The following is a 16,751-nucleotide window of genomic DNA, read 5'->3' as shown; positions in this document are numbered from 1 at the left end:
TAATTCATCATTTCAGGAGCATAAATACAGAAAAATATGATCATATCAATAGCTGCAGAAAAGCAGTTGACAAAACTCAATACCACTGCATGATAAAACCTTGCAAAATTAGAATTAGAAGAGAATTCCCTTAATCTAATAAAGTGAGCTTATGAAAACCTGTGCCTAACATTGTACTTACTGTTGAGAGATTGAATTCATTTTCTGGAACATCAGGAACAATGCAAGTATGTCCTCTCTCATCTATCCTATTCAACATCACACTGGAAATCCAAGCTAGTGCATAAAGACAAGGAAAATATATAAAAGTTATACAAATTGGAAATTAAAGAAATAAAATTGGCTTTATTCATTATCACAGAACTAACTATATTGAAATACCCTGAAAATCTAAAGCAAAAAGAATCTCCTTAAGTGTGGGCTGTGCATAGTGAATTCCTTCCAAATAGTACAGTATTGAAATGGGAGGGGTAACTTTAGAGTGGAGAAACATGACAAACTCTACCTTAGCCAGGAGCTCAAGGTCAACATCAACAGTGATAAGTCATGTTGATAACATGCACCTTTAATAATATATGAGGAAAATGACATTTTATCTCTATGATCTTCCTCCCCTAAACATATAACCTTAGTTTAATCTGAGAAAAACATCAGACAAACCACAAACCATGGGCATTATATTGTCGAAAGCACCTGACCAATTCTCTTTAAAACTGTCAAAGTCATCAGAAACAAGAAAAGTCTCAGAAATTGTCACAGTCTATAGGAGCCTAAGAAGGCATGATGACTATAATGTGGTATCTTGAATGAAATATTGAAATAGATAAATGACAACATAAAATCTAAGGGAGTCTGAATAAAGTGTGTAGTTTAGTTAATAATGTATCAATATTGGTTCAATATTTGTGACAAATGTACCATACTAATGTAAGATTCTAATATTTGGCACAATTAAGATTGAAGTATAATGGATTTTTCCATAATATCTTACCAACTTTTCTGTATATCTAAAACAATTCTAAAATTAAAAGTTTATTAAGCAATTTCCAATGAAAAAAAAATCTAGAGAAGACTATTTTTCTACAAAATCCACAGGAAAACAAATGACCTACAAGAATACTTGGATTTTCTGAGACTCTATTTAATCGTTTATTCTAATGGCATTTATGAATAAATAGTATGATCCAGGAAATGTATACAATTTCTGGGGATGTAACATTAAAAATCACATAATCCCTTTCCTTAGGGAAATAAAATATAGTTGGGGCACAAAAAATAAGAATATAAGATCGTCTATCCTATCTTTGAAGGGTGAGGAAATATTTCCAGAAGAAGAAACTTATGTGCTGATATTTACCTAGTATGCAAGAGTTAACCAAGGTAAAAGGGTGAAATAGTTGTGATCCAGGGACCTCAGTGGGAGGACTGTCCAAACTAAGGACATAACACACTTATGAACATTCTACTTACTGTCCCCTTCCATTTCATTGAAGTTTTCTGTTTCTGGATCTAAAAGTAACTCAGGCTACCTAGCAACCTTCATCTCTTCCCTCCTCCTCTTTCTGAATTTGTCTTCCTTGTCTCTCTCACCTTTTCTTTGTTTCCTTCTCTGTTCTATTCAGATTCTTCCTCATCTTCTCTTTATTCTCCCCAGCCTCCTCCTTTTTTCTTCATTCTTCTGTTTCTTAATATTCTTTGTTCTTAGGACCCACCTGAGGAAAACCCAGAATTTCACCAATTGTTATTTTTGTCAGCACCTTCAGCTGGGTTAGACAGAAGCATTTTGACCTGCACTGGTCTCCTACTAAACCAGCCTCAGTCTTTCCTCTCGCTGAGTATGAGGATGAATACAAAGCACTACAAACTACAAGAACACAAATATGAATAGAAGTGTAAAGTGACATGTAAAATAAGACTCATCCTAAAGCGAGCAAACATGGTTATTAAAAGATTTTGTTCTTAATTGAGCTATTTATTCTACCCCTGCCACTCCATTAAGGAGTTGCATAATGAAATTTCACTACTGCCTTTTTACAATTGCAGTTATCCTTCCTGTGCCTAAACTACTACCTTGCTGTAAATTAGACATTTTTGGAAGATGTTTTTACTCATTCTATTCTCCAGATTCCTATTTAGCACACTGGCGGTCATCACACTATCTTCAAAAACAATTCTTTAATCAGAGCATAATACAATTTATCACTTCCTTATATTAAATAAGCTGATACCCTGATGATCATTATGATTCAAAAACAACTTCCAAAAGTTTCTTAATTTACAGCAGTGTCTAGTTAAAGCTCTGTGAGAATCTGGTTCTTCAGCTAACATTTTTGTGATACATGTTCAATGAAAGATGGATCTCCCTATGTGTTGTTTACACTAGGAAAGGATTTGTCCATTAACAACAGAGATGTGCAGAAATATCATTATTTGTTCTGAGAATGGTTTGGGTCTCTGAGAGAACATACTTTTCATGTTTACTGCACAGTTTCACCTTCTGGATGATTTAATATTCAAGCAGTGTAAGCCTAAATAGCTCAGCGCAGCTGGTGTGGTGTCTTGTTATTTCTCTTTTCCTCTTATCTGTGGAATTTTAATAATTGGGAGCCTAAAACTGGTATGGTAAATAAATGAAATTATTCAAGGAATTCACATATCTGGCATATAGTCCATGAGAAGCTTAAATCAATTTTCTTAAACTGTCAGCCATGCTGTATATCTAAATGGAGTGCTGGAATTTAGTCAGATTCATTGCTTATTGTTTGCCTCTGCAATTATGAAATATGAAAGTTGGTAATTTCTTTAGTGTCTTTCTTTTCAGTTGAATGTCTCTGGCAAGTTCTGAATGTTTTTCTATTTAATCATAAAAGTAATATTCTCTCTTTCTTTTAAAGAAATACACCTTTTGAAAAAAGTTTTACTCTTTTGGGTGGAGAAAAGAGCAAGTCACCTCAAATTGCACCATTCTATCTTAAAATCTGAGCCTGAGGAATATGCTGTTTCATATTTGATTCAATTAAATGCAATGTCTATGCAGCTTCAGATTCCAAAGATGAATGTCAGAACATAAGCTTTCCTTGTACTTACGCTGTACAGTGACTTGTTTAGATTGCTATTCTCTTTTTAATCCAGCTGCTTTTTTGTGTGATAAAGAATTAAACCTTTCAGTTTTATCCATACCGATTTGTCTACAAAAAATATTGAATACATTGTGGAAAATGGAAAGATCTTTTATTGAATAAATCTCATTCAAGGTTAATACTGGATATTTCTAGTCACTGCTTTCTAATTCTAAAATAAAGATGTCTATTAGAATATAGTTTCCAAAGACTACATGTTTATATTAAATTGCTTAAATTTGACCCTTGAGAATTTTCTCCTTGAGCTGTATATGAAAACTAGGACATAGTTCATTTTTGTTGTCTACAGCAATAGTATTTCTTTGGATAATTGTTATTTGGGGTCATTTTAATTTAAATTTTAGATAAGCAAATTAACATAATTTTGAAGATGTGGCACATCTTCTCATCGTATTCTAATCCTTGCACTGAAAATGACTCCATCCAGTCAGTCCATTGGGGTATTAATTCAAGTAGTTGAAACACAGCATCTTAGAATGACAGTATTTCATGGACATGCATCCAAATGGAATCTTAGACAAAGATAATCTGTGATTTAACTTTCTCCTTCAGTTCTGGACCATACAAGCAAAGCCTGCATCACTCAAAGGACAAGGCTCCAGGTTAGTCTAACTAACTACCCTTGTAGGGATTTTCTTTCCAACTTCTAAATTAGTTATATACATGAGTCAGTTTTTGAAGTTTTAAAATTGTCTTATTGCTATTCCTTTTTGGGGAGAAGATGTTCTTAGAAGTGAAAAACTGACTTTTCTGAGTAGAAATTCTATTTGCAGAGTCAAGTCATATTTCCTGCCCACCCAACTGCTACGGACATCTTTCCAGATTTGTTCGTCATTCTCTGGAAACACATTTTTAAGGTATATGTTAACCACAACCTCTCCGCCTCCTCTCTTAATTTATTAATTTTCTGTGTACTTCCCTAGGATTAATTAAATGTGACTTATTTCTCTCCTCTCTAGAACTACACATTCTGAAGTCAGTTAAGACTATTTTTCCATTTCACATGCATCTTTTGACTGAGAGTTGGTCAGCATTCTCCTCAGTTTCTGTTGCCTATTCAAGAATATTATGCTTCCACCTTAAATAAGGGGAAAACATTATTTAAAGATTCAGTGATGCTCAAACAAGTAAGCTTCTGACTGCCATTTTTTCGTCTCCACACTCTGAAAGATGTTGGCTTCTTACTGATGTTGTTGCAGACTAGAGTTCTGCCACCATTCTGAGTGATTTCAGACATCTATTCGGGTAATCTACCCAACACCATAGCATTATAGTTATATATACATCCTCACTTTGATTATCTGTCTTTACAACTCATCATTTATTTCCATGAAAATATGCTGGATCTTGTCATCATTTGGAATAACTGACCCACCCAATTTTAAACGAAAATACCAACTCTCAGGGGTGGATAAACATAACTGAGATATCCAGTCCTTTGTTTTTTCTCCTTTTTCATACTCTATCTCCTCTTATTGTCTCCATTTATTTTTCTCTACTTTGGCTCAACCCAAAATTAATTGTCTCTACCAAACTTTCCAAAGCATTTCCAATACACTATGCTTTTGCAACATACAAGAAATAGCCTCACATTTCTTCAGGACCACTATAATTTGCCTTCTCTGTTTCTTCATACAGAAAACAACACACTTAAGTAAATTGGTATCACTTTAAAGTCATGGTCTGTAGCCCTAGCTGGGTTGTAAGTCACTTTCCTTCCTTCCAGCTTGAACTAATGATCCAAACTTTTACCATAGTTTAGAAGATTTGCTAGGTAAAAAGAGTTAAATATTTTAAAATGCAGAAATTTTTTCTTATAAAGAAAACATCAAAAATTTCTCTATTCTTCTCTTTCATGTGACTCTCTTCTCAAATTTCAATTTTCTAAAGACAGAAAATGAGACTAGTGATGGAATTTTCTTTTACTATAAGTTACTACTAAAACATAACTTTTTTCTTTAATAATCTGTATTAAACTTTTACATATACGAAATTACTTTTCCACTCTCACCTCCCATTTTCTTTAGCCCCTTCAATTTCTTTTCCTCTCTCAGTATGAATAAAGTCTAAAATTTGTCTGAACATTTACTCTGTATATTAACAAACATGGAATGATCTTAATCAGCTCCCCACAGGAAACTTGGAATATGCTTCATATTATATTATTAAGAAACAAGAAGAGAATTTTAATTAATTCCAATTAATTGTATCTATTTAAAAAGATAACCATGAGTAGGCAAAGTTTCCCAAACTGTGTTTTCATTTCTTCTCTCTTCCTTTCTTTTCAATTTTAATGAAATCTTATTTGGTTTAATAATTAAAAAGAAAATCAGTTTGCTTATTAAACTGTTTCTTCTTTTATTTTCTTTATAACATGTTCTGAACCCTGCTGTTGTCCCATATTTACATAAGTTGGACAAGTTTAATGGCAGTGATGTTGTAAAATTTATTTTAGTGGTTTTTCAGCATTTAAGAACCACTTTCTTTTCTAAAACCTCATTCATAAAGGCACATATATCTATCTCTCAGTTAGCAGTCTTTATCTCCTTCAAATTTCTGTAATACTGTGTGGCCTGTCAACTGTATCCTAAGAGTTCTAAGTGAAACTGATAGCCTATCTACCTGCTATGTCACTCAGGCAAGACCACATTTAACAACAAAATACAGATATTTGGAGTTTTGGATTTTTAAGGTACTAGAGTAATAGGGTTTCCAACTTCCCTTGCAGTTTAATCTGTAGTGTACACTCACTCATTACATGAGCTGGTGAATTATTTCTAATAATAACCCTTTACATATACATATATTAATTCTTCAGGTTAAATAATTTCATACTTTTTAATTTTCCCTACAAGTTTTATTTCACAATAAATTTTATCAACTTTTTTTTCCAAATCATCATCAGATTTTGCCAATTTTTTCCTCTTGGCATTCAGAATTTAACAAAAAATAAATTGCATCCCAACTAATTTGTCACAAGTCCAGGTTTGAGAAATCTTTTCAGATTTTACATTCTGAAGAACAGAATAAAAATAAACAAGATAACCTGGATATAATTTTAAGTGTATTAGATTGCTTATGTATATTATTTCTTTTAGCATCTTTTCAAGAAAATCGTTTATTCTTTGTGAAAACACTGGGCATACTATAAAATTCTAGACATTACTCAACTGACAATCAGAACACATAAAATAATTAACTCATATAAAAATGTTGGAGGTGTCACTACATAAAACAGTAAACCTGGTATCCAAGTGATTGCAAATTTCATGTTACATCATTATCTATCCTCTTTCTTCCACAACTATTATCATTCCAGTTTATGAGATTAGATTTAGCTGTTTAACACACCAGACTAGTTGAAGGCCTGTTACCTTCCCCCAAATCCAAGCTTATTTCCTGAAGTGCTGTATTGAGTTGGAATTTTGAAAACCTAACCAGGAATCCTAAACTTTCTCTAATATAAAGGGCTTTAAGCTAAAACTAGTTAGCGATGAAGTAAGATCTAAGACTTAAAATGTCTCCAAACTATGTTTATCCATAATTTCTTATATCCTTTTTTGGCAATACAAGCTATATACTGTGAGATTGAGTAAGAAAAGGAAACAGGATATCCAACAACATTCTTTAACTTTGCTGCCTTTGGAAGTGTTGCCAGATGCAGGAGCCTCAAGATGTAGCAGGACAACTCTAAGTAGCTCTAATCTATGGGAAAATGAGTGGACAATAGGAAACTCTACATCAAATATAGTCTGGGAAGCTGTTCACCTTAACCTGTCAAATCTCTGCAACCAAACCTGTGCTCCTGTTTGGTTTTTCTACCTATTTAGCCCCATTAACTCTCATGAACAATGATCTCATAGTTATCAACCCAAAGGACATATTCCAGACCTTAATTTACTTGTGCCAATTGCTACAGCTGATATATTTTGAGTACTGTCATTGTTCTAACTATCTCTCACTATTTTGCCAAACATGAATCACTCTTCTGTGTTTTTTCTTATTTCCCAGACAATCATTTTGAAATCTCCATCACCAAATTCGCTTTCTTGGATTGTTTTTTTAATGTCTGTGTTCCCTAGACTTTTACCTTTTTCCACATTTTTAATCCTCCAAATCCTCCATAGCTAGGATGAATCAATCCAGAAATTTACCTAGAAGAGATTATGAAGTAGGAATCTTCAAGAACATCAACTTTTCAGTAAATATAAGGTGATATTTGGACTTGATATTCATTAACACTAGGATGAAAGGTGCTAGATCTAGCAGTGGAAAGTAAGGTATTGATAACATTGACAAAGAAAGGTGCTATAATTTTTGTTTCCTCCCCTGCCAGTCAGTGATGCAGCCATCCAGCCTTGGCCATACTTTAGTTCAAATATATATAATTGTAGATATTTTCATACATGCTCTAAAAATACCTAAAATGCAACATTTAGAAAAATAATTTTCAAATTTTTCATTAAATCCTTCTTTCCTTATTAACTCCAGCAATTGTTGACATGATCTACTTAGTTTCTGAAGTGAGAAATTTAACCTTTAATCATCCCACTCTTTTGCTGTCCACAGCTGATTGAGAATAGAGTTGTTTAATTACATAAATTTCTCCCCAAGCCATCTTCTTTTTCCATCTTCTCTTTAAAATGTCTACTTTAAATATTTTCTAATTCTTTCCACACGCTTCATAGCAAAACACCCATTTTTAAATGTACATATGATCATTTTAGTCTGATGCTTAAATATTTCAGTTTTCCTTCTATTATAGATTTCTAGTTACTCCATTGTAGTTGGAGAAGACATTTTGTATAATTTTGATCTTTTTAAATTTTTTTGAGAATTTATTTTATGCTTAACATATAGTCTATCTTGGAGAACTGTACCTGATTACTTGAGAGAAAATCATATTCTGCTATTGTTGGATAGAAAGTTCTATATATGTCAGCTAGGTCTAGTTGATTTATAGTGTTGTTCAAGATCTCTATTTCTTTTTGATCTTCTGTCTATATGTTCTATTCATTGCTCAAAGTGGTGTATTTAAGTCTCCAACTACTATTATAGAACTATCTATTTCTCATTCAACTCTATCATTGCTTTTTCTGGGCTCTGCATATGTATTTATAATTGCTGTATCTTATTGATAGATTTAATATTTTATCAATATATAATGCCCTTCTTTGCCTCCTGTAATAATTTTTTACTTAAAATCTATTTTGTATGATGTCATTTTGGCCACCATGGCTCTATTTTGGTTATTAATTGGGTGGAATATCTTTTTCATCCTTTTACTTCCAATCTGTTTTTATCTTAGGACCTAAAATGGCTTGGATGGAGTTTTTTTCATTATACTTCTGCCAATCTTTTAATTGGTGAGTTTAATAAATTTACAGTAATGTAATTACTGATAAGGAAAGAATTATTTCTTCCAGTTTGCTATTTATTTTTTGTATGTCTAGTAAATTTTTGACTCCTCAGTTTCTCTAATATTGCCTTCATTTGTGTTTGATTGACTTTTTCTAGTGTACCATTTGATTCCTTCTTTGTTCCTTTTCTGTATATGTTTTAGTCATTTTCTTAGTTACCATAGATCTTAAAGGCATCCTAAATTTATAACAATCTAGTTAGAATTGATACCAACTTAACTTCAATAACACACCTTAAATCTGCTCCTGAATCCAGCTCCATCCCTTCATCTTCATTGTGTAATTGCTACAAATTATATCTTTATTTATTGTGTGTCTATTAATCAGATGTATACATAATTATTGATGTATGCATTATATTTTGAATCATATGGGAAACAAAAGAAGAGTTATAAATGAAAAATACAATAATACAACTTTAATATTTACCTAAGAGGTTTATATATACCTATAAAATTTACTGGTAAAGGTGAATATACAGTCAAATTTAAAAAACTTTAACTCTATAATAAGACACTGGTTAACCACTAAATTATAGTATAAAGGTTAAAGGAAAAGAATATTAAAAATAACTATAGATAATATAATTTTTAATAAATATACAATATAAAAAAGTCACAACATCAAAAATATGAAACACAGGGAAGTTAAACAGGTGGAGTTTTTGTGTATAATTGAAGTTAAGTTGCTATCAATTTAAAATGGACTGCTTTATCTGTAAGATATTTTTGTCAGCCTCATGGTAACTACAAAGCAAAAGCCAAACAAGGATTCAAAAAATATAAAGAAAGGTGAATCAGAGTAAACAGCCATAGAAAATTGTCAATTTACAAAGGTAGAGAGAAATAAGAAAAAAGGAAACAATGGAACCACAAAAGAGGCAGAAAGTAATTGACAAAATGCCACTGGTAAGTTCTTAAATATTAATAATTACTATAAATGTAAATAAATTGAATTCACCTATCAAATAGCACAGTATGGCTGGGTGGATTAAAACAAAAGAAAAAGACCTAACTATAGCTGCCTATTAGAGATTCCCTTCAATTTTAAGACAAATAGAGGCTTAAAGTGATGAAGTGGACAAATATATCCTATGCAAGTAGAAACCAAAAGAAAAAGGTGGTAGCTATGCTTATATCAGACAAAATAAACTTAAGCCAAAAATGGTAACAAAAGACAAATATGATGATAAAAAGATAGATTTATCAAGAATATATAACAATCATTATTTATATGCACCCAACATTGGAGCACATAAATCTATCAAGCATATACTAGTATATCTAAAGAGATAAATAGAAACACAACAATAGTAAGGAATTTCAATAGCCCACTCTCTGCAATGGATAGATCATGCAGACAGAAAATCAACAAGAAAATGTTGGACTTGAACTGTACTTTAGACCAAATGGACTTAAGTGACATTTATAGAACATTCCATTTAGTAGCAGCAGGATAGACATTCCTCTCAAGTGCACATGAAACACTCTTCAGGATAGATCTTATTATAGAGAACAAAACAAGTTTTAACACATTTAAGAAAAATGAAATCATACCAAATATCTTTCCCAAACACAATGGTATGAAACTAGAAATTAACAAGAGATAAGCTGGGAATTTTACAAGCATAGGGAAACTTAACTACACACTTCAAACAACCAATGGGTCAAAGAAGAAATCAAAAGGGAAATCAAAAACTGTCTTGGAAAAAATGAAAATGATAACAAGAGCTGACATTTTGAAAATGTAAACAAAATTGATAAAGCTTTAGCTAGACTCAAATAAAATCAGAAATGAAAGAAGAGACATTAAAACTGCTACTACAGAAATACATAGGATCATAAGAGTACTGTGAACAATTGTATGCCAACATTTAGATAGTCCAGAAGAAATAAATAAATTCCTAAGAACATACAAAGACTGAATTAGTAAGAAATAGAAAATCTGAATAGTTCAAACACTAGCAAGGAGATTGAATCAGTAATCAAAAACCCCTCAACAGATAAAATCCCAGGACCAGATGGCTTCTTTGGCAAATTCTGCCAAATATTTAAAGACTAATTAGTACTGGTCCTTCTCAAGCTCTCCCAAAAAACTTCAGAGGAAAGATCACTTCCAAACTCATTTTACAAAGCCAGCATTACCCTGATACGAAAGTCAGATAAGGACACTACAAGAAAAAAATAACTATAGAACAATATCCATGATGAATATAGATACAAAAATACAACAACATACTATCAAATCAAATTCAACAGCATATTAAAAAGATCATAACCATCACAAAGTGGGATTTATTCCTGGAATGCAAAGATAGTTCAACATACACAATTCAGTAAGTGTGATAACCACATTCATAAAATGAAAGATTAAAATCTTAAGATCATCACAGTAGATGTCAAAAGCATCTTACAAAATATCAAGTTTTTTCATGATAAAAACCCTTGACAAACTGGGTATAGGAGGAAAATACCTTAACATAATAAAAGTCATATGAGGTGAAACCACAGCAAACATCATACTTAATGATGAAACACTGATAGTTTTTCCTCTATGATCAAGAAAAAGGCAAGTGTGCCCACTCTCACCACTCTCATTCATAGTATAGTATTGGAAGTCCTAGCTAGAGCAATTAGGCAAGACAAAGAAATAAGTTACCCAAATTGGAAAGGAAAAAGTAAATTTTTAATTATTTGCAGATGATATGATATTATATATATATAAATATACTAAAGGCTTAACCAAAAATCTGTTGGAACTAATCAATAAATTCAGTACAGTTTCAAAATATAAAATTAATATTCAAAAATCAGTAATATTTCTATACACTAACAGTTAAATCTCTGAAAAATAAAGGAAATTATTCCATTGACAACAGCATCAAAAACAATGAAGTACTTAGAAATAAATTTAACCAAATAAATGAAGGATCTATACAATAAAAACTACAAGTCTAATGAGAGAAATTGAAGAAGACACAAACAAATGGAAAGCTATCCCCTGTTTATAGATCAGAAGGGTCAATATTATTAAGACGTCCATATTACCCAAAGCTATTGATAAATTCAGTGAAATGCCTATCAAGATTCTAATAGAATATTTTTCACAGAAATAGAAAAAAAATACCCAAATTTGTAGGAAACTACAAAAGATCCTGAATAGCCAAAGTCATGAGAAACAACACAGGTGACATCAGAATTTTTTATTCCAAACAATACTAGAAAGGTATAGTAATTAAAGCATTATGGCACTACCATTAAAATAGGCACATAGAACAATAGAACAGAATAGAGAGTCCAGAAATAAACCCCAGCATATATAGTCAACTAATACTGGGCAAGAGCCAAGAACACTTATTAGGGATAAAATAATCTCTTCAATAAATGGTGTTGGAAAAACGTGGATACCACATGCAGAAAAAAGATATTGGATCCCTATCTTACATCACTCACAAAAATTAACTTGGAATGGATTAAAGATATATACACTGGACATGACACTCTAAAAATCTTATAAGAAAATATAGAGAAAAAGCTTCTTGACATTTTTCTTGGCAATGATTTTTTTTGGATATAGACAAAATGACATAAGCAAAAATCCCACAAATTTACAAGTGAGAAAGCATCAAACTAGAAAGCTTCTGCACAGGAAAAGAAACCATAAACAAAATAAAAAGGCAACCTACAGGATGAGAGAAAATATTTGCAAACCATCCATCAGATGAGATTAATATCCAAATATATTAAGAAAACTCATAAACTCAATAACAAAGAAACAAACAACCTGGTTAGAAAATGGAAATAGGAGCTGAATAGACATTTTTATAAAGAAGACATACAACTGGCCAATAAGTACATGAAAAGATGTGCACCATCACTAATAATCAGAGAAATGCAAATCAAAACCACAATGGGATATCACCTCACACCTGTTAGATTGGCTATCATCAAGAAGACAAGACACAGCAAGTGCTGGTGAAGATGTGAAGAGAAGGGAACGATTGTGCATTTTGGTGGAAAGTAAATTTGTTCAGTCATGATGGGAAACAATATGTTGGTTTCTCATTAAGTTAAAATTAAAACTGTGATCTATATGATCCAGCAGTCCTCCTGCTGGGTATACATATACAAAGGAAGTGAAAACAATATTGAAAAGATGTCTGACTCCCATGTTTATTGCAGCATTATTTACAATAACCAAGATATGGAAACAACCATAAGTGTCCATCAGGGGATGAATGGGTAAAGTATATGTAAATATATAAGGGAATATTATTCAGCTGTGAGAAGAAAGGAAGTCCTGCCATTTGTAACAACATGGAAGAACCTTAAGGGCATTATGCTAAGTGAGATAAATCAGAAAGAGAAAAAAAGTACTGTATGACCTAACTTATATGTGAAATCTAAAAAAGCCAAATATATAAACAAAAAGGGTGTAGAATGGTGGTTACCAGGGTCTGAGGGCTCTCACAATGGTAAAATTTAAACAAGCCATTTTTGATTTTCTGAGTCTCATTTAACTTATTTATATATTGGTGATGTTCGAACTGAAACCTCATGGAATTTGCTCAGAAATTTAGTAAGATAGTGATTTTCAATGTTTGGCACATAATTTAACTCATTATATGTTTCTTTTCTTTTCTATATTATAGAGAATCATGTCTAATTTATGTCTCACCCATAGTAAAGACCCAAATAATGGTTTGTGAACATAATAAGAGGGAGAAGTTTGAAACATAGACTTCAACTTCAAGACTTGAAACTTCAGTTTCAAGCACTAAATTAAACCATCTCTTAGAGGAAACCTAATTCATTTATTAGTTACATATTATTGGTTTAAGTATTTATGTTACTCTATTTAGGGTTCTCATAAACTATGTTGGACTTGACTGCTTTAGTTGCAAGAGACAGGAAATCCAGTTCCAAATTTCATAAAGTATAGGGTAATTATTGACTAATAAAATTTTAAAAATTAATGTTAAATACCAGAAGATGCAATTATCAGGAGAAGTTTGATCCAGTGGATCAATGTCATCAAAATGCCATCCCACCACTCTGCCTTCTACTCTTTCAGTCTTATCGTCAGATGCTACATATGTTCCTCTCCATTTCTACCAATATCTCCAGGGTGTTCTCTTGTTATAAAACTGTTTTGGCAGCTGCAAACATCTCCATATTGATCATACTAGAGAAGAAATCAGTGATAGTTGCTTACGATATCTTTATGCTAATGCCCATGCTCACTTTTTCCTATTATCCAAAATCCTTGGCCATTCCTGCACCATTTACTGTGAACAGGAAAATGTGCTACTTCTATTTGCTTGAATGAAGACCTACCCTGGGACTTGATAGTAAGGTTATTCCCACCCAAATCACAGGCAGAGAATGCAAAGGGATATTATCCAAATAAAAGTAACAGTAGATATCTTTGGTTGAGTTCCCCCAGAAGTGGACTTTAAGACAACAATGTGAATACAAGTTGGTATCTGGTTGTTAACCTCAGCTACAGGGATGAAGAAATAAGTCTATAAAAGGTGAAGTTTGAAGATGTTTTCCACGTAGACAACTGGTGCTTAATCTCAGTGTGATATTTTGGAAGACCAGGTGACCCAAATTATAGACAAGACCTATTAATTGCTGGCTGATGGATACTTCAAAAGAGGGGTAACACCTTAGTACTTCCCACTTAGTTGATGGGAGGGCAGAGTGGAGTCAGGCAATTAAGGAAAGGCCTCAGTCAAAGACATAGGTGCTTGCAGTTGGAAGCAATTAGATGTAGGTACATAGGAATGTTAAGTATCAATAGGTATGTTCAAATATGACAACTGTGCATGTTCAGACTCTAGCATAATAATATAGGTATGAATTTTGAAAACAAAACACTAAATAGTTGCTTGGGTGTCCATTAATAAATGCCTACCACCTTGGTGCTAAAGAAATAATCTCCAATTTGTATGTATAAATGGTATTGATGTAGCTGCTTTCCAAAACTTCTCTTGTGTTTTTGTACTTATTTAAAGTGTGTCAGTTTTAACTACTTCCTAAACTTTGATAAAAGCAATTTTTTGCTTATATTGCATTCTTCCTACTTCTTACTTTTTCTTAAAATACCTTTATTGGAGCATAATTGCTTTACAATGTTGTGTTAGTTTCTGCTGTACAACAAAGTGAAACAGCTATATGTATACATATATCCCCATATCCCCTCCCTTTTGTTGATTTTTTATTGTTTTTTATTGGAGTGTAATTGCTTTACAACGTTGTTCTGGTTTCTGCTGTACAATGAAGTGAAACAATCTATTAAATATGTCAATTATCTATGTGTCTATATAAATGCATCCTGTTTGTAGAGAGCTAAACAACACTTTAGATTTAGCATAGCTTCAGCATTATTTCTTTTTTTTTTCTTTTTTTTTTTTTTGTGGTACACGGGCCTCTCACTGTTGTGGCCTCTCCCGTTGTGGAGCACAGGCTCCGGATGCGCAGGCTCAGCGGCCGTGGCTCACGGGCCCAGCCGCTCCGCGGCATGTGGGATCTTCCCAGACCAGGGCACGAACCCGTATGCCCTGCATCAGCAGGTGGACTCTCAACCACTGTGCCACCAGGGAAGCCCAACCATTATTTCTTAATGCCAGAACCTGTAATGTTTTGGATACAAAGTTTTTATAAATCTAGCTATTTAGGAAAACTAATAACATTATAATAGCTTTCATTCCAAATTTATTTAAAATGCAGTATCCTCAAAATGGCTTATTTTCTAATATTTTAATAAAATATCCCTCTGCTTGCTGTGTCTTCTCATAAATGTGACAATATAATTCTTTTGTCTACATTCAGCTGTAATAAGTAATCTGCATATGAAGCTGTTAATAAGAGTTTTAAAAAATATTTTTGTTTATATAAAAATATATAATATTGCATTTGAACATAAAATGTATCTACTATTTAAAATATAAAATAGTTTATATTTTAATGGTTCATATTTATGCATTATTTTAATGTATATAATATGGAGCAATTTTCCTTATAATTGTCATTAAACAATCTATCAGTAAATTTATTTTACACTTCAGCATTCTATGACCAGCAGGTATTTTAATTTTCTACACTACCTGCTTAAAATAGTTGTAGTCAATATATAAATAATTGGAACCATTTCCAATGCTGAACTAAAAAAACATAGTATATAATATTGTCTGAGCCACATCAAACATTAATAAACCTTACTGATTGCTCACCTAACATTCATTCTCCTCCTTCCTAATAGACCCTCTTTCCTGGTGTCATCCCTAGATCTCAGGGGAATTTGTTCCACCTTCCGTTTTAGGAATGGTCCCAACTTGTCTGTTTTCAGAGATTAACTAAAAAAGAGCAATGTGACTCAATTTAAGTCAATGAATTATAAGCTTTTAATAAAGCAATGAAAGGGCTGTAGGGAAGTACATTTCCCCCAGATTCCAATAATAGGGATAATATTTCTTGTAGAATCTATGCATTTGATATCAGATTCTAATGTGAATCGAATTAATAGGCAAGCGATGTTGTCTCCATCTAGGAGTCCACTTGAGACTTAGTAATTACTTTTCTTGAAATTCAACAAAGACTTCGACAATCACTTAATTATTGATAACTTATTGCCTTTGTTTTATGAGCCATAGTTGATAAAAATTCAAAAAAAATCCTTGGAATACAATGATGAAGGACTAATAAGCATAAGCCTTACTGTGACAGTGTTTTCTTAAATATTCATCTACATTTGTGTAACACAAACATTAAAATGCCAACAAAAGGCAGTCAAGTTTTGCAAACTATAGCTAATTGGCCAAACTTTTACTTCATATCACTAGTGAGGTCCCTAAGCCTTTATCCAGTTATGGCCTATAGATTGTGAAATCAGTAATATATATTCAGATACAGGCCTAGTTCTTCTAAGAGTCTGAGAATTAGGGAAAACAAATTAAAGCAGATAATAAATTCCAAGTGAGGCTGAACATTACCATATTGGCAATATAGAGAAATTGAAAGGGTGACCACCATCAACATTTCTATAAGGCTAAGTATATATGTATATGTGTGTATGTATTATACATTTATATTTTAAATATTTATATTTTAAAATACTTATATATGTATATTTATATAAGTTTTCATAAAGAAATTAAATCTCACACTCTGTCCCATAACATAATTTG

This window comes from Lagenorhynchus albirostris, chromosome 17 (genome assembly GCF_949774975.1).
Source record: "Lagenorhynchus albirostris chromosome 17, mLagAlb1.1, whole genome shotgun sequence".
Lineage (NCBI taxonomy): Eukaryota > Metazoa > Chordata > Mammalia > Artiodactyla > Delphinidae > Lagenorhynchus > Lagenorhynchus albirostris.
This window is presented reverse-complemented; position numbering follows the sequence as displayed.